The 24,505-nt window shown below is 37.6% G+C and overlaps 1 protein-coding gene and 1 non-coding gene across 2 annotated transcripts in view; both read left to right on the forward strand.

The window, feature by feature from the left end:
* LOC127110120 (uncharacterized) overlaps nt 1-24,505 on the forward strand; it is a 130,665-nt gene that overhangs the window by 53,383 nt on the left and 52,777 nt on the right. The window lies entirely within an intron of this gene.
* LOC127117128 (small nucleolar RNA R71) lies at nt 6,672-6,778 on the forward strand. The gene has a single exon (XR_007801888.1). It is a non-coding gene; the product is annotated as a small nucleolar RNA R71 (small nucleolar RNA).

A 24,505-nucleotide genomic window follows, 5' to 3' on the forward strand; every position in this document is an offset into this window, starting at 1 on the left:
TTCATGTTACAAGGCCAGGAAACCTCAAATTCATCACTGCTATCCAATTAAGGTTAGTTTTTGACTTGCCTAATTCTTAAAATTGATGCATGCTTTAGATAGATCTTTGGATGTGGAGTGTTCTGCACTTTGAACCACTGAATTTGGTTGAGAAATGAGAAAGTTATGTCGATTGGAAGTTTGATGCACCAATATGTTTTTCATCGAATCTTTTAAGTTAGGAAGAATTAGGTTAAATTAGTTTGAGATTGTGAATGTACATTGAGAGACCTTTCCATTGATATAAGGTTTGTCAAATTTGGTGAACATTTGTTCTTGAGTGATGAACTTGGGATGAACACATGATGAACTCTAAGAACGCGTTTCCAGAACGCTGTAGATCCATAATTTCGCTCATTTGCATGTGTTTCGTGTTTTTGGCCCATGCGTCCAATTAAGCCGTGCCATGTGTCCACTCACTTAAGGTAGCGCGCGCTGGGTTTGAATGGCAACCGGCTTCGATCCTTCGCCCAAGCATTTCTCATTTAGGCTTTGACATTTATTTCCACATGCTTCATATATTTCACATGCCTTCATTCATGTTTTTTTATTTTTTCTCAACATTAGAAAATTCATAACTTCATAACCATTAATCCAATTGAGATGAGATTTTTTCCACCATGATCCTTGCCATGTTTACAATTTAATGAATATTTTTGCAAAAATTGTGCACGTGTGATTTTCTGTTTTGGCTAGGGTTTGCTCATACATGTGATTCATTGCACCTTGCTTGGTATTTTGATTGTGAAATAATGATGCTTGATCCAAAATTCTTGAAATTTTACATGTGCAAACTAGAGACCTTAAGTGACATTTTGGCTTTGAGTTTGTGATTGAAAGAGACTCTCCTCATTAATCCTCTGTCCTAGCAGAAATCAATATCCATAGTAGTGTAGCCACAGAAAGTCCTGAGATGGAGCAGCTTGCGGGACAGACCTAAGGCAGTGGCAATCTGCGTGACAATCCCTCATACATGAATAATTCCTTCGAATGATCTGGCAACACTGCTAAGGCCACACAGCAGAAAGTTCCCACATGCCACAGGGCGTGACTGGGATGCACAAAATAACAAAAATATCTCCTCCTCACTCAGCAGAGTCTTAACATCTGGTCTTCCAAGAAAAGAGTGCGCCAGTATCATCTAGAAATACCTCATAGCAGGGTTGTGGGTAACCTGGGACAACTGAGTGGAAGGATCCTGACTCCCTCTACCAGAGATATCGCTCCAGAATTTCTCCACTTCTCTACTCAGAAAGTATCCCATCTGCGTCTCAGGGATAACGTCGGGGGTTGTTTGAAAACCTAACAAGTCACCGAACTCCTTCTGGCTAAAAGAGTACTCAGTCCCGAATAACCTGAAAACAACATGTCCATCTAGTCCGGAGTAAGGATCATAAGCAAACGATCTAAGGAACTCCAAAGTCTCGTTCCTGTAGGTGTTGTTAAAGTTAGCAGCGAATTCATCCCATTGGAGTTGGTGGCACAAGAATCTGATGCTCGGCTCAATGCCTAGGGCGTCCATGCAATCCTGGTCCGGATAGTGTGTAGGTGCCATAGGGAGCTGGTAGAGAACTATGTAACGCTCCCTTTGGGCGTCATCTCTGAAAACCACGTGCATGTCATCAAAGTTCTGCATCCTGCAAAGGTTAGGGAAAAGGATCCTGAAAACACAAACATTGCAAATGATATTTAGTCCTGACGAGAATATGATTAAAAATAAAATAAAGTAAATAAATGCAGAAAAAAGTAAAATAAGATAAGAAAATCGTGGGTTGCCTTCCAAGCAGCGCTTGTTTAACGGCGTTAGCTTGACGATCGGAACTTATACATCTGTCGTAGGAATTGGTGGATCTATCAGAGTGTGGTTGGAGTAGTCTGTTGAAATGTCTCCTCCTTCATAGAGCTTCAGTCTTTGCCCATTTACAATGAATGGACTACAGGTTTCGTTCTTGATTTCTACAGCTCCGGATCTCAGAATCTTAGATATTTTGAAAGGGCCAGTCCATCTTGAACGCAGCTTCCCAGGGAAAAGTCGTAACCTAGAATTGAACAGGAGAGCAGGGTCGTCTATATTGAAATCTTTTTTCACAATTCTTTTGTCATGCCAAGCTTTAGTTCTCTCTTTGTATATTATGGCATTCTCGTAGGCAGATTGCCTGAGTTCTTCCAATTTATGGATGTCAAGGATACGTTTTTCACCAGCGGTCAGGTAATCCAAATTCAAAGTTTTAATGGCCCAATAGGCCTTATGCTCTAATTCAAAAGGTAAATGACAGGATTTTCCATAGACTAGTTGGTAGGGAGTTGTTCCTTTAGGGGTTTTGAAAGCGGATATGTAGGCCCATAATGCTTCTTGGAGCTTCTGAGACCAGTCTTTTCTAGATATATAAATAGTTTTTTCTAGAATTTGTTTTATCTCCCTATTGGATTCTTCTACTTGGCCACTAGTCTGTGGGTGGTATGGTGTTGTTACTCTATGCCTAACTCCATATTTGCTTAAAAGTTTATCAAATATTCTCGATATGAAGTGCGATCTTCCATCGCTTATGACTAAACGGGGTGTTCCAAATCTGGGGAGTATATAGTTTTTAAATAACTTGATCACCACTCTAGTGTCATTTGTGGGTGCAGCTATAGCTTCAATCCACTTAGACACGTAGTCCACAGCTACTAAGATATACTTGTTTCCTAAGGATGGTGGGAAAGGACCCATGAAATCTATACCCCAAACGTCGAAGAGTTCTACTTCTTGAATGTTTCTTAGAGGCATTTCGTCACGTCTTGAAATATTTCCCGTGCGTTGGCATCTATCACATTTGACAATGCAAGCATGGACATCGCGCCACATGGAAGGCCAGAACAGGCCAGCTTGAAGAATCTTGGCGTATGTCTTAGAGGTGCTCGCATGTCCACCATAGGGTGCAGAGTGACAATGCTCAATTATACTTTTTACCTCCTCTTCTGGAATGCAATGGCGAAAAATGCCGTCTTTACCCCTTTTGAAAAGGAGCGGTTCATCCCAATAAAAGTTTCTTACATCGTTAAAGAACTTCTTCTTTCGGTGGTAGTCAAGATCAGGGGGTATGATGTCAGCAGCTAGATAATTAACAAAGTCTGCATACCATGGCACGTTACTTACAGCTAAGGATTTTTGGAAGTGCTCATGAGGGCCTAGGCTATCGTCTTCAATGGCTTCTAGTTTAGCTATCAGTCTATCATAGGCAAAATCATCACTTATGGGTACGAAGTCTGGTTTCAGGTGTTCTAGCCTAGAAAGGTGATCAGCTACTACATTTTAAGTGCCTTTTTTTATCTCGGATATCTAAATCAAACTCTTGTAGTAACAGAATCCATTTGAGTAACCTGGGCTTGGCGTCTTTTTTACTTAATAGGTAACGAATGACAGCATGATCGGTGTAAACTATAATTTTGGCTCCTACTAGATAAGATCTGAATTTTTCTATAGCAAAAATTATAGCTAGTAGTCCCTTTTCAGTTGTTGCGTAGTTAAGTTGGGCGGCGTCTAGGGTTCTACTGGCATAATAAATCACATGTAATTTTTTTTATCTTTCCTTTGTCCTAGAACGGCTCCAACGACATAATCACTAGCGTCACACATTATCTCAAAAGGTTCTGACCAATCAGGGGGTTGCATAATGGGTGCTGAAATCAACACTTGCTTTAAAAGATTAAATGCTTCATTACATTTTTCATCAAAAATGAATTCAACATCTTTCATTAAAAGGACAGTTAAAGGTTTAGTTATTTTAGAGAAGTCTTTGATAAAACGGCGGTAGAATCCAGCATGTCCAAGGAAACTTCGGACTTCTCTGATAGTTTTGGGTGGATTTAGATTCTCTATGACCTCTATCTTAGCTCTATCTACCTCAATACCTTTTTCGGAAACTATATGTCCTAAAACAATCCCTTCGGTGACCATGAAATGAAACTTTTCCCAGTTTAGCACAAGGTTCACCTCCACGCATGTCTCCAGGATTTTCTCAAGGTTAGCAAGACAATTTTGGAAATCAAATCCGCAAACCGAGAAATCATCCATAAATACTTCCATGATACTATCTAGGAAATCTGCAAAGATTGACATCATGCAGCGTTGGAAAGTAGCTGGGGCATTACAGAGTCCGAATGGCATTCGTCTGTAGGCAAAAGTTCCATAAGGGCATGTAAAGGTAGTTTTCTCTTGATCTTCGGGGTGGATAGGTATTTGGAAGAATCCAGAGTATCCATCTAGATAGCAAAAGTAAGAGTGTCTGGCTAGGCGCTCCAACATCTGGTCTATAAATGGTAAAGGGAAATGATCTTTCCTGGTTGCTTTATTTAACTTTCTGTAGTCTATGCACATCCTCCATCCTCCTTCTATCTGTTTTGCTATATGTTCGCCTTTATCGTTTTGCACTACTACAATGCCTCCCTTTTTACGTACTACATGCACAGGGCTCACCCACTTACTATCCGAGATCTGAAAGATTATACCTGCCTCAAGTAACTTAAGAACTTCTCTTTTAACAACATCACTCATTATAGGGTTTATTCTTCTCTGATGTTCTCTGGAGGGCTTTGAATCTTCTTCGAGCCAAATTCGATGCATGCATACGGATGGGCTTATACCTTTCAGATCAGAGATATTATATCCTAAGGCTGAGGGATATCTTCGTAAAACATCTAAGAGTTGGTCTGTTTCCTCTTGGCCTAAGGTAGCACTGACTATAACTGGACGATTCATTTCTTCATCAAGAAACTCATATCTCAGGTTCTTAAGCAGTTCCTTAAGTTCTAAGGTTGGTTTCTTAGGGCATGGCATAGGATCTGGGGTAAGGGATAAACATTCGTAAAGGTTATCATTGATGTAGGGCTTCCTAAAGTTATCATCTTCCAATATGAGAGTTGATGGCAACTTAATTGTTTTTATGATTTCTTCTTGTTCTATTTCCCTAACGCATTCATCAATGATATCTATGGCATAACATGCGTCTCCCATCACAGGTGCCATAAGAAATTTTGAAAGTATAAATTCTATCTTCTCGTCACCTACCTCAAAGGTCAACTTTCCTCTCTTGACATATATTATGGCTCCTGCAGTTGATAAGAATGGTCTACCTAGAAGGATTGGTATATCATTATCCTCTTTAATGTCCATGACAACGAAATCAGTAGGGATAAATAACTGACCTATCCTAACAGGGATATCTTCTAATATGCCTATTGGATACTTAACAGATCTATCGGCTAATTGAAGTGACATCTTAGTAGGTTGTAATTCTCCTAAGTTTAACCTCTCACAAACTTCTAAAGGCATTAAGCTCACACTAGCTCCTAAGTCTAGAAAAGCTTTTTCTATGACATGACTTCCCAAAACACAAGGAATGGAGAAATTTCCAGGATCTTTATCTTTTTTGGCTAACTTATTCTCGGAAATTGAATTACATTCCAAGGGCTTCGGATCGTCGAGTCTACGTTTGTTGGTAAGGATGTCTTTGAGAAACTTTGCATAAGAAGGTATTTGGGTGATGGCTTCTGTGAAAGGGATTTCTACGTGAAGTTTTTCTATAACCTTAATGAATTTCTGATACTGGTTATTGATCTGGGCCTGTTTGAGTCTTTGCGGATATGGTATCGGTGGTTTGTATGTCGGGGGTGGCACATAAGTTTTGTCTTTAGGTTCTTCTCCTTTTTCTTGACCTTCCTGTTTTTCAGATTCCTCTGGTTCCTTCACTTCGTCCGTGGGTTCGGTATATTCCTTAGAAGTTTTGGGTTCACTCAAACTTGGGTTAAATGGCTCATCATAAGCGGTCCCACTTCGTAAGGTAATGGCGTTGGCTTGTCCTCTCGGATTCTATTGAGGTTGTCCAGGGAACTGTCCTCCAGGTGTAGTCTGGGGGGCTTGGTTTAAGGCTACCTGAGAGATTTGGGTTTCAAGCATCTTATTGTGAGTAACTATTTGGTCAACCTTGGTTCCTAACTGGGTAATCAGTTCATTAACGTGAATGTTCTGGTTCATGAACTCTTTGTTTTGTTGGGTTTGAGCAGTGATAAAACTTTCCACAATTTTCTCAAGGCTCGGCTTTGGTGGCACATGTCGCATAGGTTGATTTGGTCTTGGGGCTTGGTAACCTGGTTGTCTCGGAGGTGTAGTATTTTGGATAGGGTTATTGTTCTTATAGGAGAAGTTCGGGTGATTCCTCCATCCAGGGTTGTAGGTATTCGAATATGGGTTCCCTTGGGCGTAGTTCACTTGCTTAGAGTTGGTTTCGTTTAAGAGACTGCATTCTACAGATTGGTGTCCTTTGGTTCCACATATCTCACAATCTGACAAAACTGCGGCTGCAGTATCCGGGTTTATACACATATGCTCAACCTTGAGGGCTAACGCGTCCATTTTAGCTTGCATCATGTCTATAAAGCTTAACTCATGTACTCCTCCTTGGGCTTCCTTCTTCTCAACTGTTACTCGTTCAACTCCCCATGATTGATGGTTTTGAGCCATATCTTCGATAAGGGCACTAGCTTCAGAGTAAGGTTTGTTCATCACTGCGCCACCTGCGGCAGCGTCGATGGTCATCTTAGTGTTATAGTGAAGTACATTATAGAAGGTCTAAATGATTAACCAATTTTATAAACCATGATGTGGGCATGCTCTCAACAGCTCTTTATATCTCTCCCAAGCTTCAAACAACGATTCTCCTTGATTCTAGGTAAATCTGGTTATTTGGTTTCGAAGAACGACGGTCTTACTAGGGGGAAAGTATCTAGCAAGGAATACTTTTCTAAGGTTTTCCCAAGTTGTTATGGAATTGGGTGGAAGGGTATCTAGCCATGATAGGGCTTTATCTCTGAGGGAGAAAGGGAATAATCTTAAACGAATTGCCTCAGGAGAAGATCCATTGGTTTTAAAAGTGTCTGCTAATTGGAGAAAGATTTTTAAATGTTGGTTCAGGTTCTGAGTAGCAAGACCTGCGAATTGTCTCTGTTGCACTGGTTGCAACAGGGAGGGTTTAAGGTCGAAATTATTAGTTGGGATGGTTGGGTTTACTATACTAGAACTAGGTTCTTCGTTGGATGGTTGGGCAAAATCCTTAAGAGGTCTTTGATTTTGATCTTTGGACATAGCTCTCCTAATTCTATGGAAAAATAAACATGCGCGAGCGTAACGTTCAGGTTCCTCCAGAGGATCTACTAAGCTTCCGATGTTGTGAGTCCTTCGCATTGACCGACAGGTAATAACCTAAGTCTAAACGATATAACAATAGGGTACGAAATTTGACGAAATTGGTCCCCGGCAACGACGCCAAAAACTTGATGCGTGTTTTTCGCAAGTATACGAACGCGTCAGAGTAATATAAAAGATTGTTGAATCCACAGAGACCAATTGTCAATCTATCGTTATCTATTGTTACGGTGTTTACCTAAGGTAATCGAAATAGGGTTTTTAAGAGTGCACAATGAAAAATAGAGTATTAAATTAAATTCAATTAATAAAGACAGGTTCGAATGTAATTCACATAATCAATTAATAATCCAAGTACTTGCTAATAGAATTACTTATGGGCAGTGTTTCCTACTTTGAAAAGAACCAATTTAATGGGAACTGTCACTTTCGCGTATTCAGAACCGAGTTCTACTCCCTAATCAAACCCTCTTATTGTCACTTATAAAAAGGCGCGCATTGCGTTAGAGTAGTAAACCTATTTTTAAGAAATATAGTGTCTTGACTAAGTTGAAAAGTATTTTGACCTGGATTTCTTAACCAAAAGAGATTCTTACGAACCAGACTCTAAACTTATAAACGCGTCCGAAAATAGTTTTAAAATCACTTTTCTTTTTTAAGTTAAAAACTCCTAATGAACTAAACAAAGCGCTTTCGCTGTATTTGAAATAGTTAAAAACAACTAAGTTTAAACAGACGTCGGACGACTTTCGATCTTACCCAACGGAAATTGAAATTCTGGTATCAGATATAAGATGTCGAAGGTAATGTCACGACACTAATATCTGAGAACACAAAAAGGATAAAGATACATAATGGTAAAGCAAAAGACACAAGCAATTGTTAACCCAGTTCGGTGCAACTCACCTACGTCTGGGGGATACCAAGCCAGGAAGGAAATTCACTAAAATAGAATCAGTTCAAAGACTCTCCGTACACTTCAATAAGTTACAGTCTTTCTCACCTAATCTCTACCCGTGCAATTTCTACCTAAGCACTCTTAGATATGAGAACCCACTCACTTCCTTACAAAATCACACCTGTGATCTTAAACAACAATCCATTGAGAAAAGAAAACACTTTTCAATAACACACTCTTGATTTTACTTCACAGTTTCAATCAAGAAGACACACTCTTGATCTTGCTTAATAGCTTTGATCAAGAAGACACACACTTGATCTTGCATCACAACTTTGATCAAGTAGACACGCACTCTTGCTTAACAGCTTTAGAGTGACAAATTACAACCACAAATTAGACCAATTCAATCATCAATGGATGACTTATATGGCTTACAAGTCTTACGACTAAACAAGACACAAACCCTAGCTCTCTCTATGTATTTCGCTCAGTATTGGTTGTGTATTAAAACAGGTTTTCTAAGTCCCTTTTTATAGAAGCTTTCAGCTGGGCTTGGACATCTTGAAAACCCTAAATCTATTTTCCAATTAAATCTTTTCATAACAGCTGGTTAGATCTCCTTGGAAAATAAGTAAATCAGGTTGTAATCCATGATTGAATGCGCCTGCAAATCAGATCTTCAATCATACATAGATTGCCATTAATTGCATAATCACAAAACACCAAACATTCACATTGAATGTTCTGTGTACAGGATGTCATGACATCGGGTCTGACATCCTGGATTAATTCTGCATAATTCCATTTATAACTTCCAGCAGGTACAACCATATCAGATGCCATGACTTGTGTATGACATCTTGAAATAATCCTGCATGATCATGTCTTTCATCTAAACTCCAGCAGGTACACATCAATATATGCCATGTTATTATGTCATTTTGAAACAATCCTACATGATCATGTTCTTGAACTCCAGCAGGTACACAAGATATCTTATGTTAAGACATCACACATAACATCTTGTGAAGACTCTTTGTTTTACCAAAATTGGTGCCAACACTTAGAACCAACAAACTCCCCCTTTGGCAAATTTTGGCTAAAACATATATCTGTCCTTTTTGTTCACAAGAAAACTATCAGCAGTTAAACAACATAACAGCAGTTTAAACAGCAGCAGAAGCAAACACAATTACTAGCTACATCCACTAGTAATACACACATGCACAAGGGTACTTCTCCTCCCTCTAAATTTGTGCAACACAAACAGAATTACTAGTTATGGATGCAACTAGTAAGACACACAAATGCACAAGGTTACTCCTTCTCCCCCTAAATCTGTGCACACATCAAACATCTTCTTTGATAATAACAACACCTGTAACCACAAAATGCCATTCTGACATCTGCTTCAACATCAACACATATGCACCATATCAGACATCCCCTTTGACATCTGTAAACAGAACAGTCCAGCCACATACATCTCCTCACAGCTCCACATATCTAACTGCTCCACATAAACACTTCTCCCCCTTTTTATCCAAAATTTGACCAAAGGTGACCAATTTGACAAAATAAATGTCAATTAGCCTAGCAGAGAATGTCAGCACAGATGTTATAACATTAAAATTGTTAAAACATAATAGTTCAGGAGATACAAACCATCATCATACACAACTGTGATAGCTGAGATAATGAACAAATCCATGGAACTCATTAAGAGCCCAAAATATTACAAACAGGCATCAATAAAGACTGCCACAAATTACACATATTTAAAAAAAACAGTAAAATCTTCAACATCCAAACAGTATGGAGGGAACAACTTCCATAACATCAACATCCACAACAGTCTTCACATCACACCTCACACAGTCTTCAACTTCAGTCTTTAACACAAAGGGGGAACCATTAATCAGAGGAAGAAGTATCACCTTCACCTTCAGAGCCTTCAGAGCTTTCAAAGCTGCTACTGGATTGAGCTTTTGACCTCTCACTTGAGGTATTGGCATCTGAATTTTCACCAGCCTTCTCCATTTCTTCCTTTTCTAGGCTCCTAATAAGAACCTCCAAAGCTTCTTTTCTTGCCTTGGCCACCCTTATACCATTGTCCAGTTCCTTGCAGGTATCTTTTAATTGATCAATTAAACTCCCTTGAGATGCAGGCTCCTTTCTGGCAGATGTCATGACAACATCATTGACATGACTTCCCTCAAACAACTTATAATGAATGGATAATGAGGGCTTTCTTCTGCTTGGAATGTCACTTGTACTCAGAATGCCTGGTTGTTGGCTCAAGATAATACCACAAATAATGGATGGGAAGGCAATGGGCAGCTTCACTGCATTTGTGGAAGCATGTCTGATAGTTTGATCAAACATAAACTTTCCAAAGTCAAAGTCTATCCTGATTCCAATAGCATGAATGATTCTTCCAAGACCAATGGAGATGGTAGAGATATGATTAGTAGGCACCCAGTTGGCTGAACCAATCTTGTGTAAGATGGCATACTTGACAGTTAGCTTGCCAGTTGATAGGTGATTCCTACTAGGCCATTCCTTAACTTGGCCAGCTGTAATAGTCTTACAGACCTCATTGTCTGTAGTCTCTAAATCCATTCCTCCATCAGTTCCTCTCCCTAGGAAGTTGTTGATGATGCTTGGTGAGAATCTCACATACCTACCCCTTACAAAAACTTTGCAAAATTCCCTGCTGCTCCTTTCAGAAATATCCTCAGGGATATTTACAACAAATTCTTTTACCAACCCCTCATAACATTGGGGTAAACCAACAACTGTCTTCATAAGTCCAACAACCTTAATAAATTCCATAACTTCTTTTACCTCAACAACCTCTTTTCCCAGCTCTCTTTCAACCGCTACTCTCCTCTGAATGACAAATTTCCATTTTGCAGCACCTTCTTCTAAGTGGAAAGAGATGTTATTTAAGTGCACAACTGCAGCTTTGCCTGGAGACTTCTTAACAGCCTGCCTTTTTGCAGGGGAGATGTCTGGAGAAGTATCGTCTTTCTTTCCTTGTCATAACCTCAACCTTACTCCAAGATTTGAAGGGTCATACACCAGCAACCTTTTTCACTCTTTTTGTTGTTCTCATTTCAGCCACACTCTTCTCTTTTCTGGTCCTCAGTTTCTTAGCTACACTTGGTTTCACAAGATAGACCAAAGTGTCATCCTCTTCTTCAGAACTTTCTTCCTCCAAATCAATACTATCCTCAGCAGTTTCATGAGACATGCTAGCTGGTTTCTTGCTAGGTAAATTTTTACCAAGAGAACATAATCCCTCAGCAGCTACTTCCTTTTCTGACTTCGATGAGTCATCATCTTTCTCAGCTTGGGTTTCCACCTCAGGAGAGGGGCCCCTTCTGGACAGAGGGGTAGAAACACCCTTGTCTGCATGCTCTTCATTTAGAATACTAGTAACTAGGTTTCTAATAGTACGACCAGTAAAGTGTATGTCATCTTTATGAGGAGATTTTTCAGGAATGTTACCTTGCTTACTTCCAACCATGGAAGAAGAACCTGGGGCATCACCTGGTATCACACAAAGAGGAATAACATCTAACACGTCTCCATCTAGAAACTCCATGGAGGGAGTCCTTGCATGATGAGTGGGATTTGATCTAGACGATGAAGGATGTTGAGACATGTTGTTAAGCTTTTAAGAGAAATTTCTTTGCCCTAACAGAGGTTCTCTGAGAAGTTTGATGAAGATGGAAAGAGTTGTGTTCAGGTAGAGTGTGCATTTGGCATAGATACTATTTTCAATTCTAGGGAATGATTCATCACTAATGCGGTTCTTTCTTTTAATTGGGCAGACAATATTTTTGTTACCTTTTCCACTCCACATTAATTCCCATAATTCTTCAAGAATCCAAATCCCTAATTTCCCTCTTACATATTCAAACTGATTATTACTCAAGTCCCTTGAAAACTTGTCAGCTGATTGCATTTCATGCTTTAGAGCTATGAATTTGTCTTCCACCAATTTTCTAATGGAGTGATGACAGCAAAAAATGTACTTGGTCCACCTGTGCTGAATATGATTTTTGGACCTAGTTGCAGCATTCAGGTTGTCATAATACAATGTCATGACATCGTGTGTGACATTGTATGCAATCTTCAGTAGTTTCATCCAACCCAGTAGAGAACGGCTGCTTCCATCTTCTATATATTCATCATAAACACCATTTTCATCTTTCAAATGTGTAGGAGCAGGTGTCCTTTCACTCTCCATCCCAATCTTCTCCATATTGTTCTTGGCACTTTTGCTTTGAGGTAGACACATAGTCCCTTGTGGCCCAGTTCCAACAAAGATCTCTCTAATTTCAGGCTGCATATGACTAGTCACATGTCCATCTATTTGATCCAACCTCCTATCTATTTGAGCCATAATGAGTTTTTCTTCTTTGAAAGTGATGTTGAGTCTAAGTTCCTGGTGTGACATCCTTGTCTGACATTTCCCACATACTTGTCTTTCATCATTCTTGAGTCCCTCTAGCAGATATACTCATCTTTATTCCTTTGACATAGGTACCCTTTAAGGAATAACCAATTTGAGAGTTCCACATGTAACAATTATCCTTGGTCCTGATTCCTTTCATGATCACTTCACTGTCTTTGTTAGTAATCAGACATTAAGTTTTGGTGAAGTTAACATTCAGACCTTGATCACATAGTTGACTGATGCTTATTAGATTTGCAGTCAAGCCCTTAACCAGTAGGACCTTGTCCAATTTAGGCACTCCAGGACAGTCAAGCTTGCATATCCCCTTGATTTCACCCTTTGCTCCATCACCAAAGGTTACATAGCTTATGGCATGAGGATGAAGTCCAGTTATCAGGTCTTTGTTTCCAGTCATGTGTCTGGAACATCCACTATCAAAATACCATTCTTCTTTGGCTAAGACTCTGAGGGGAATGTGAGCTATTAGACTTGTAACATTAGTCTTAGGAACCCATTGCTTCTTGTTGATAGGTTTGTGCTGTTTGGGTCTGGGTTGATAGTGAGTCTGATGTTGAACAGGGCTAGGATAACCATATAGTTTGTAGCAGAAAGGCTTCAGGTGACCAAATTTCCCACAGTAATGGCATCTCTATCTTTGGTGTTTCCCTTTCTGCTGTCTTCTCCTCTGATGTTGGGACATATGATATGACATCACAGGTTTGCTTTTACTATGATTGCACTTAGGTTTGGCTTGAGGTTTGCAACCAGTGTAACTGCTCTCAGGCTTAGATTTATTATACCCAATGCTAGATTTGTCTCCTGTTACTAGTCCAGTTTGGTGAATCTTGTCTAAGGAGTCAGATCCACTGTTTAACATCCTTACATACTTGGTCATCTCTTCTAATTTAGAATTTAAGAACATAGCTTCAGTTTTTAACTTGGAGATGGTTTCCACATGGTCTGCCTTCTCATTCTCCAGCTGTACTATCTTCTGGCTTTCAACTTGTTGACTTTCATCTAGCTTGGCATTCAGACCCACTGCTTCTGTTTTTAATTTGGAGATGGTTTCCAAGTGTTCTACCTTCTCATTCTTAAGTTGAGTTATCTCCTTCTTCTGACTTTCAACTGTTTACATAACTCTACACTTTTGTAACACAACTTTCTGTAGGTAGAGGCCAACTCTTCAAAGGTTACTTCATCATCACTTGAGTCTTCATCAGAACCCCATCTTCCTGTTAATGCAGTCACATGATTTGCAGCTTCCTCTGTTTCACTCTCATCAGACCAAGTGGCAACAAGACTCATCTTCTGCTTCTTGAGGTAGATTCCATATTCAGTTCTAATGTATCCATACCCATCACATTCATAGCACTTAATTCTTTTCCTTCTTTGGGCTTCTCATCTGACCTTGCTCTTCTTCCATTATTGATGTCAGATGAGATGTTCTTGACATTAGCCTTGGATCTTACATCCATCTTTTTTAACAATTTATTGAACTGTCTCCCCAGCATTGCTACTTCATTGGCCAAATCTTCATCAACATCCTGACTATTTTCCTCTTCTGTGTTTGACATGAAGGAAATGCTTTTGGTTTTCTTTTCAGAACCATCATTCAATCCCATCTCAAAGGTTTGGAGAAAACCAACCAGCTCATCAACTCTCATGTTGGAGATGTCTTGAGATTCTTCTATGGCAGTCACTTTCATAGCAAATCTCTTAGGGAGTAACCTGAGTATTTTTCTTACTAATTTTTCATCTGACATCTTCTCTTCCAGGGCTCCTGAGGCATTAGCTATTTCAAGGATACTCATATGAAATTCATGGATATTCTCATCTTCTTTCATCCTCAAATTTTCAAACTTGGAGGTGAGCAGCTGTAGTCTAGACATCTTTACTCTAGATGTGCCTTCATGAGTGGTCTTGAGAATGTCCCAAGCATCTTTAGCCACTTCACAGTTGTTTACCAACCTGAAAATATTCTTGTCAACACCATTGAAGATGGCATTCAATGCTTTAGAATTTCCAAGGGCTAAGTCATCCTCCTCCTTGGACCATTGTTCTTCAGGCTTCTTCTCAGTAGTGGCTTCTCCTTCTTTAGTAATTACAGGATGCACCCAGCCTATTAAGACATCCTTCCAAGCCTTGTTATCAAGAGATTTTAGAAAGGCTACCATTCGAGGTTTCCAATAGTTATAGTTAGAACCATCCAAAATTGGTGGCTTGTGAACAAATCCTTCATCTCTCCCCATTGTACCAGAAAGTATTGTCCCTAGATCTCACCCAGAACCAGAGCAGGATGCATGCTCTGATACCAATTAAAATTCTGGTATCAGATATAAGATGTCGAAGGTAATGTCACGACACTAATATCTGAGAACACAAACAGGATAAAGATACAGAATGGTAAAGCAAAAGACACATGCAATTGTTAATCCAGTTCGGTGCAACTCACCTACGTCTGGGGGCTACCAAGCCAGGAAGGAAATTCACTAAAATAGAATCAGTTCAAAGACTCTCCGTACACTTCAACAAGTTACAGTCTTTCTCACCTAATCTCTACCCGTGCAATTTCTACCTAAGCACTCTTAGATATGAGAACCCACTCACTTCCTTACAATCACACCTGTGATCTTAAACAACAATCCCTTGAGAAAAGAAAACACTTTTCAATAACACACTCTTGATTTTACTTCACAGTTTAAATTAAGAAGACACACTCTTGATCTTGCTTAACAACTTTGATCAAGAAGACACACACTTGATCTTGCTTCACAGATTTGATCAAGTAGACACACACTCTTGCTTAACAGCTTTAGAGTGACAAATTACAACCACAAATCAGACCAATTCAATCATCAATGGATGACTTGAATGGCTTACAAGTCTGACGACTAAACAAGACACAAACCTAGCTCTCTCTCTGTATTTCGCTCAGTATTGGTTCTGTATTAAAACAGGTTTTCTAAGTCCCTTTTTATAGAAGCTTTCAGCTGGGCTTGGACATCTTGAAAACCCTAAATCTATTTTCCAATTAAATCTTTTCATAACAGCTGGTTAGATCTCCTTGGAAAATAAGTAAATCAGGTTGTAATCCATGATTGAATGCGCCTGCAAATCAGATCTTCAATCATACATAGATTGCCATTAATTGCGCAATCACAAAACACCAGACATTCACATTGAGTGTTCTGTGTACAGGATGTCATGACATCGGGTCTGACATCCTGGAGTAATTCCTACATAATTCCATAATTCCATTTATAACTTCCAGCAGGTACAACCATATCAGATGCCATGACTTGTGTATGACATCTTGAAACAATCCTGCATGATCATGTCTTTCATCTAAACTCCAGCAGGTACACATCATCAGATGCCATGTTATTATGTCATTCTGAAACAATCATGCATGATCATGTTCTTGAACTCCAGCAGGTACACAAGATATCTTATGTTAAGACATCACACATAACATCTTGTGAACACTCTTTGTTTTACCAAAATTGCTGCCAACACTTAGAACCAACAGAAATTAAGTGCGGGAAAACTTAAGTTGAAAGTCAAAATAGCCCTTAAGTGTTTCTACGAACAATTGTACGGATTATCGGTTCAATTATGATTCTTACATTCTAACCTTTATAGGTTTAGCCAGAATGGTAAAGTAAAAATGCGTTTTAATTTTTATCATAAAAACGGGTAAATAAAAGTAATGCGAGTGCGGAAAATAAGTTAAAATAGTGTGATTGCAGGAAAGTAAATAAAAGTAGTGCGATTGCAAGAAAGTAGATAAAAGTAGTGCGGTGCAAGAAATAAAGGAAAGTAGTGCAGTGCGAGAAATAAACAAAGTAAAGTGCGAGTGCGGGAAAGTAAACAAAATAAAGGCAGTGCGGGAAAATAAACAAAATAAAGGCAGTGCGGGAAAATAAAGTAGACAAAGGTAAAGCAATAAAACCTACTCCAATTGGAGGGTCGAATAAAGTGCAAAACAGAAATGAAAATGGCGGTAGGATTAAACTTCCTTCCAAAGTGCTCCAAACTCGATTACATACTCGATTACACAGTGTGGCAACACTCTGATGTGAAGCGATTACCACTTTTACACAATACTGATATATGCCTAGTTGTAACTAAGTTTGGATGATCAAAAAAATGAAATCAAGGTTCTATTTATAGGCAAGAAAAAACATGGAGATTACAAGGATGCCCTTAAGTTTGAAAATGGGCGGGAACCATTTTGTTCTTGTGGCGCCCGCCACAGGAGGAAATTGCAGCCCAAGTGGAGATCATGGGGAACGTGGCAGTTGAGGAGAAGTTGAAACTGGGACACGTCATGGCTGGACCCATGGCGCCAGCCACAAGTGTAAAATGCTGATTTTTTGGCTTTTTAGCTCATTTTCGCTCCTTTTCTCGATCGGGGCTCCGATTAGACTGAAACCCTGAAAACAAAGAAAAACATAGTAATAACATAACAAAATAACAATAAAACAACTAAAATGCATGCGAAATCGGAGTCGAAAATACGGTGAATTTCAGTGTCATCACTAATTCTAGTGATTAATACAATAATCAAAATATTGATTGTTTAGATTACAACTCAATTATCAAACTAATCTCTAATCCTTTAGATATGAATGTAGGCGCTAGAGTGGTTCACAAACAATAACATAAACAAATGATCAGAATTGAAACCCTAACATAAATATCTTCAAATCTTGCGCACACACCAAACATTAGGTTTGAGTCTCTTTAAATAGCAACACAACTTTTTAAATTTTCTCCAATGGGCGTAAGATTTAATCATGTCTAAATTTGTAGAGGTCCAACAAAAAGATTTGATTTGTTTTGATTCAAATTTAAATCTATAAATAATTAGATTTGATATTATTTAATCTAACAAATAAATCTAATTAATACATTGTTAAAAGATAGCAACAAATCTCATTGAAACACACAAGGATTTTCAGTCAGAACAACAATAACCATGAACTGATAAAGGCCATATGTTGCACACATTTGGAACGTCGTGTCTCACATGTGTCCTTTTCTTCACCAAAATATCTTCTACACTCCATGTTGTTTTGTAAAATGCAGCCAATCAAAAGGAACAACAATAGATGTGCATGGGTATATTCAGACAAATTTTGACAAAATCAACTCTTGCAAAACTTACAAGATGTGCATGGGTATATTCATAGTAGAACAAACAACAGCAAAAGTAGTAGCACACAAACAAAGATCAAGAAAGAGTGTGTCGTACCGCGAAAAATACCCGAGCATATCGCACACTCGAAATACAATAGAGTCGCCACTGAATTTTATTTATTCTAAGAGAAAGGGAAAATATCAATAAAATCCAAAGGGAAGAAAAAAGGGTAAGGAAGTCGGTTATGAAAGGGGAAGGTATTAGCACCCCTCACATCTGTTGTAATCAACGGGAACCATTTTGATTGTTCTTTGCACATATGGGTGTTATTGTCTAAAGGTTACTTGCGATTGGTTTTAATTAAGAGAAAAAAATAAGTTTTTAATTAATGTGTTCGCCAAGATTTCGAAATCATATGCCTACGTATTCCCATAGTGCAATGAGAAAATCAGAGCTCTGTAGTTCGTAAGGTAGGAAATGTTTATTTTTTTATTTTAGGGAATGATGTTATAATCGTATCCTAGAAGTATTTTGACATTTGTTGTTTGATCCTAGTTCGAATGCTCTAAGTTGTTAGTCTAACTGCTAAGGAATGTATTATAACAACTCTTTTAAGAAAATAAAATTGTTGTTTGGCCTGAACCAAGGGCAAAGAATTGTAAGGGTGGTGTATGTACCAAGGATAAAAAATTGTAAGAGCTTTCATAAACCAGAGGATTAACAAGGCAAGCGGAAAGAAGAATAAGATTTTGTCTAAACCAGGGGATTAATAAGGCAAATGGTAAAAAGAAGAGAGTTTGCCTAAACTAGGGGATTAACAAGGAAAATGGGAAAAAAGAAATAAGAGTTTGCCTAAACTAGGGGATTAACAAGGCAAATGGGAAAAAGAAGAGATTTTTCCTAAACTAGGGGATTAACAAGGCAAACGAGAAAAAGAAGAGAATGGGTGGAAAAACCAAGAGGAGTTTTATTGGAACCAAGGGAAAATTATTATAGAATGTTTTTGATATTGGTTGTGATTGAATTTAGTCTGAAGACAAATATTCATACAGGGGGTTCTACAGTAGTGTCTGAATATTCAGAGAAAGAGAGAGAGAGAGTGTGTGTGTACACCCTCCTCCTTTTTCCCTTTGATTATGAAAATTGTCTTGATTTGAATTGCACTAAAATCTATGAATTGAGATGAATGCTTTGAACAACTGGGTCATGCGTCCCGTATCCAAAGATATTCATAATAAGGATATGAATACACCCCTTAATCTTCTCAAATTCTTAAGGCTCATGGCGCATAACTCACATCGTATTTTTAGGTGTTTTAGGTTTTATTTGCAAAAAGGAACTTTTAGTTTTAAAGGAATAAAGAAAAAGACAAAGATTAGATAAATTAGGGATACGGTACCAAAGATTCGGAATAAAGCCTAATGTTGTCATGCATATATTAGCCTATTTTTTCTAGGGTTTTGAATATGAATATTTGACCTAAGGGATCATACATAATACAAGTCATAAAGTTTTTCTAATTTAATTAATTAATCAAATGATTTTAATCAATTAATTGAATAGAGAACTTAAGGGAACATGCAAGAGATTAAAAGTCATTTAATTCATCAAGCAAGCATGCAAGCAAGAATTTATTCAAGCCATTTTATCATGAATTATGGATTAAAGACCATGAAAAAAATAAAGAAATCAAGTTTAATACCATTAACCCTAATTTTAATTAAATATAATATAATCCTAATTAGGAAATTAAATCCTAATATTAATTAAGACTAAACCTAATCATCACTAAATTGAAGTATTAAAAAATATTAGAAAAAATAATGAATTTCCTAAAAAGAAAAATAAATAAGACCAATTATTTCTAGGGATACATAAGGAAAATAAAGGGTGTGAATAGAGCTATAGGGCGCTGGGCCCAAATCATGAAGCCCAAATCATTTTTGCTTTTGTTTTGATCAGAGTTAAGGGGTGTAAAGAAAAGGAGGTGTGCGCAACAAAGGCCATTGGGCTTTGGACCCTTTGGCCAATAAAAATTAGAAAGAGGAAGGGGAAAGAAAATATCCCTTATTCATCATCTCACTCCCAAACCTCGTCTCTCTCCTCTCACTCTCAATGCTCACCGGATTTTGCTTCCACCGCGCCAAAAATTGTCTGGCGCTGGTGGAGCTCTAAACCCCACCAAACTACCACCAAAAGCTTTGTCATAATCTCCTTTGTCTAGACCCTAAACCTGATTCCTTATCAAACCCTGAGATCATACCTAATCGAACCTCCAATTAAAAAGCTAATTATCATGAAAAATTAAATTAAACACCATATATGCATTGAGTATATCCATTAGCATGGGGTTCAATTCAAGACAATGATAAGAACACACTGGTAATAAGATTCAAAAGAAAATGGATGGAGGAAAGTGGAGATTTTAAGGCTTGACTAACAGAGACACTCTAGTGGTTCTTCAACATCGATAATGACAAAAGAAACCTAGAGAGAATTGACGCAAAGTCCAAGTAAAAGGTCTCTTCCCTTATCTTCAGATTGTTGCTTCGTGACCTTCTTTTTCCCCCAATTCCTTTTATTGTTATGAGGATTTCAGTTGTTAATTTAATAATAGAGATAGGATATATGTTGATGAATATAGATGATGTTGTTGACTTAGGCGTGAGGCTGGGCTAAATTGTCTCAGAGTTTCAATGTGAAACTCTGAGCATGTTTAGAATTGAGTTATGGTGATGTTAATTAGAATGAATTGAGAATGGAATAGATCGAATGCAGAGAAATGTTTTACAGAGTAATTTTAGGGGATATGATGGATACTTGATGATGATGATAATTAGGTTTGTATAGAGGAGTGTATGAGGGAATTGGAGGGAAAAGAGGTTAGTTCAGTTATGGATGATTGAATGTGAGCCCTTGGATACTGATCCAAGTCCCACTCTGATTAATGGATAAGGGTGCCAAAGTTAGTTATGTTTTGATTTTTGTTAGAGTGAAGGGACTTGAGCGAAATGTTCTTATTTAGGCCTAAATTCAGTGCAAAATATGATGGCAAGGTATGTTTGTTTGGTAGTTAGGAATTAGTTAGGGTTTAAACGTTGATTTGGAGGGAATTTTGAAATGAGGGGAAATATGGTAATTGGTTATAGGTTTATAGGTTAGGAGAGGTTTATGTGTTAGTTTAAAACTTGGAGGGAGATTAGACTTGTTTCAAGTTTGAGAATGGCAACTAACTTGGGCAGTTAGTTAGGCAAAACGTGGTTAGTTATGTAAAGGGAAATTAGTTAGGGCAAGTGGTTATGAGAGCATTTAGGTTAGTTGAAATTGTTAAAAGTTATTTAGAGGTTAAGTTTGAAGTTAAATTTGAAGTTGTTAAGTTGTGTACCAAAATTGTTATGGTGATTGAATGATAAATGATGATTTTAAGTTTCATAGCATGATTAAGGTTTGATATGTGTATGATGGCTTTGTTTGTATGATGAATTTAATATGTGTTTTACCATGGCTTCTATGTATGTATGTTGTGTGTGCATATGTGTTTGAACTATTGTCTTGGAGTGCTTAGCACAATGAATGCATTGTATGTGTTATAACTGGTATGTCTTGCAGCTTGCATTTGTGCTTGTAATTGTAATGGCTTTGCTCTTGTGCTATATGCAGTTGTATAGTGTATATGTTTCATTTTCGTGGCTGCTATAATGTATGATTGAAATTGGTGGAAGTTGATGTTTGGATAACATAGTTTGAATTGTCTTTGAATGATGGTAAGATAGCTAATGGTTTATGCTTGTTTATGGAATATGATTCTGATGTGAACATGACTTGCAGTTGGATTTATGAACGAAGTTGTGTTGTGTTTGAATTGATGAATGTTTTGTTGTTGCAGGTCTGGTGCAGGTACCTTTTGGTTTTACATGGTTTTTTTACATGAGCTTTAGATGCAAGGCCTTTTAGACTAGAAGGTACATGGTGCAATGACCATGATGAAGATGGGTGAAATGATGGACATGAAGATAAAGAAGGATAAGTCTAGGGAATATTATTTAAGTTGAGTCAAGCTTAGTCAGGGCTTAGTCAACTGTTTGACCAAAATTCCATAGTTGACCAAAAGTCAACTATAGGTCAAATTTAGGTTTTTTCATGTAATTTTCCATTGTGATATCTTTCTAGTATTTTTTTTTATGTTGAGATGTACTTTTGACTTTTGAAATGTAACATTGAATGATCAGTGCATTTTGATGCACATTTTTCTATAGTTTTTTTTGCTTATTTAACTATTTTATTATGTTTTTAGATTTAAGCTCATATTTACCTTTAATCTATTTTCATTTGTTGTTTTAAGTTTTAGCGGTTATTTGATACGTGTTCACTGTTAGGATCATAACTGGAGCTACGAGATGTCGTTTTGCATGTTCTGATATGCGTTGAAAATCTAAGAGAAAGAGCTACAACGTTCATATTAAAGCCAAGAGTTGATTCCGAGTACAGGAGTATCACATAACACGTTGAAGTTTTATACTTTAGGAAATAATTTATTTTGGGTCATTTTTGGGTCGGATTTATGTTTTTCGACCCAGTTTGAGTTATAAGTGCAATCCTTATTTTGTTAAAAGGGGTCATCCGTGGTACTGTAGCTAACACACATTATTCATAATAAACTTTTTTCTCTGTACGATTATGAAGAGGAACTAATCTTCCAGAATTGATCTATTGTAACCGAGTTTCCAACGCTTTAAGGTTTTTATTCTATCAATTAAATTTTCTTTCTCTTTAAATTATATTCTATGAAAATTCATTTTATTAGTCTGTATTTTGTGGAATGGTTTTGATTAAATTCGTATGATTGCATTCCTAACTATTAATCGTCGTTTACGTTGCTTTGTTTGTAAATCGCGTTTGTAATTGTGTTTGCTTAATTCATGATTGTATGAATCTGTTTGTTTAACTCAGAATATAGAAATACCAAACTGTCTTATATCTATTGCGCTTGTCAATCAATATTGAATCGAATAGAGATCGAAGCTGCTTAGGGAATTGGTAGGTAAAAACTAGTGATTAGCCGGAAACCGAAAACAGTAGATTGGCTTATTTTACAATCGCTTATTTTTACTCACTTATTTACTTTGTTTTCTTAATTAACCCCTAAACCATAACCCCCCCCCCCTCCCAAATCGATCTCAGTAGGTTAATAATTATACAATAGTCCTTTAGATACGATACTCGAGTTGTCGCTTCCGTTAAACTACAGTTTTCTAATTACTCATTTTGACCCGTGCGCGACAGGTGATCAAATTGGCGTTGTTGTCGAGAATTCTTGTTGTTTTTAACCGTTAGTTAAGTCATAAGTGTCAATTGTAGTGTTTTGGCCCCTCCGATTTGCTTTGGCCAATTCGCGTCCGAACGTCCAACTTGATCTAAAAACCCAGTTTTCTGAAAATATTTGTTTGATTTAAAATCTATAGTGTTTTACCACCGTCAAATTCCCAAATTCATCTTTTTTCTGTTTTTCATGAATTTTTTTTACAGTTTTTATAGTCTCAAAAAAACTCCAAAAATTTTCTAAAATTCGGATTTCACTTAATTAGATTAACTTTCATGTTCTTGTATTTTTTTCTGAATTTATTTTGATCATATTTCTTCTTTCGCTTTGTTTCTGCATAATAGGGACATTGTTGGCATTTTCGCATTTGTTGCTGCATTAGTTCTGGCTACCAGGTCTGGTTGTTCTGATCTTTTTTTATTTTGATCCTGAGGTAGAGAGAGCCTTGCACGCACGCCGTAGAGAAAATCAAGCTAGCACTAGTTCACCACCCGTTATTGATTCTGATTCTGACTATTTTCATAGCTTATTTGATTCTGATTTTGAACTTTCTTTTGATAAAATGGTTGATCAAAGAACACTAAGGCAACTTGTTGCTCTTGATGTGAATTACAATGGTGCATGTATTGAATATGCCGATGTTACTGTTCCTTTTGAGTTAAAATTTGGTTTAATACACTTGTTGCCAAGACTTAATGGTCTTGCAGGTGTGGATCCGCATAAGCATCTTAAGGAATTTCAGGTTGTTTGCTCTACACCATTGAGATCTAAAGGAATCACCAAAGATCACATCAATCTAAGAGCCTTCCCGTTTTCACTACAGGGTGCGGCCAAGGATTGGTTATATTATCTTGAGCCGAATTCTGTCACAACTTGGAATGATTTGAAGAAAGTCTTCCTTGAGAGATATTTTTCTGCCTCTAGAGCTACATCAATCAGAAAAGAAATATATGGTATTAGACAGGGAAATGAGTCATTGGCTGAATATTGGGAGAGATTCAAACAGCTTGTATCCAATTGCTCTCAGCATCAGATTACGGAACAACTGCTTATTTAGTATTTATATGAGGGATTGTTACCAATGGATATAAACATTCTTGATGTTGCTAGTGGTGGAACACTTATTGATAAAACTCCAGCTGCTGCCAAAGCCTTGATTGAGAATATGTAACTCAACTCCCAATAGTTGACAACCAGAAATAATTATGTGGTCTAAATAAAAGGTGTGAATGAGATTCAGGTTTCCTCTTCCAACAAGGCTCAAGAAACCATAATTGAAGAGCTTACTTTTTTAGTGAAACAGTTGGCAGTGAGTAAACCTCAAACAACAAAGTTATGTGGTATTTGTACTTCTACTAAACATCCAACTGACACATGTCCTATTCTTCAAGATGAGTCGGTCATTGAGTTGCCTCAAGCATATGCAACTAACTTTTTCAACCAAAGCAACA

This window comes from Lathyrus oleraceus, chromosome 1 (assembly GCF_024323335.1).
Source record: "Lathyrus oleraceus cultivar Zhongwan6 chromosome 1, CAAS_Psat_ZW6_1.0, whole genome shotgun sequence".
Taxonomy (NCBI): domain Eukaryota; kingdom Viridiplantae; phylum Streptophyta; class Magnoliopsida; order Fabales; family Fabaceae; genus Lathyrus; species Lathyrus oleraceus.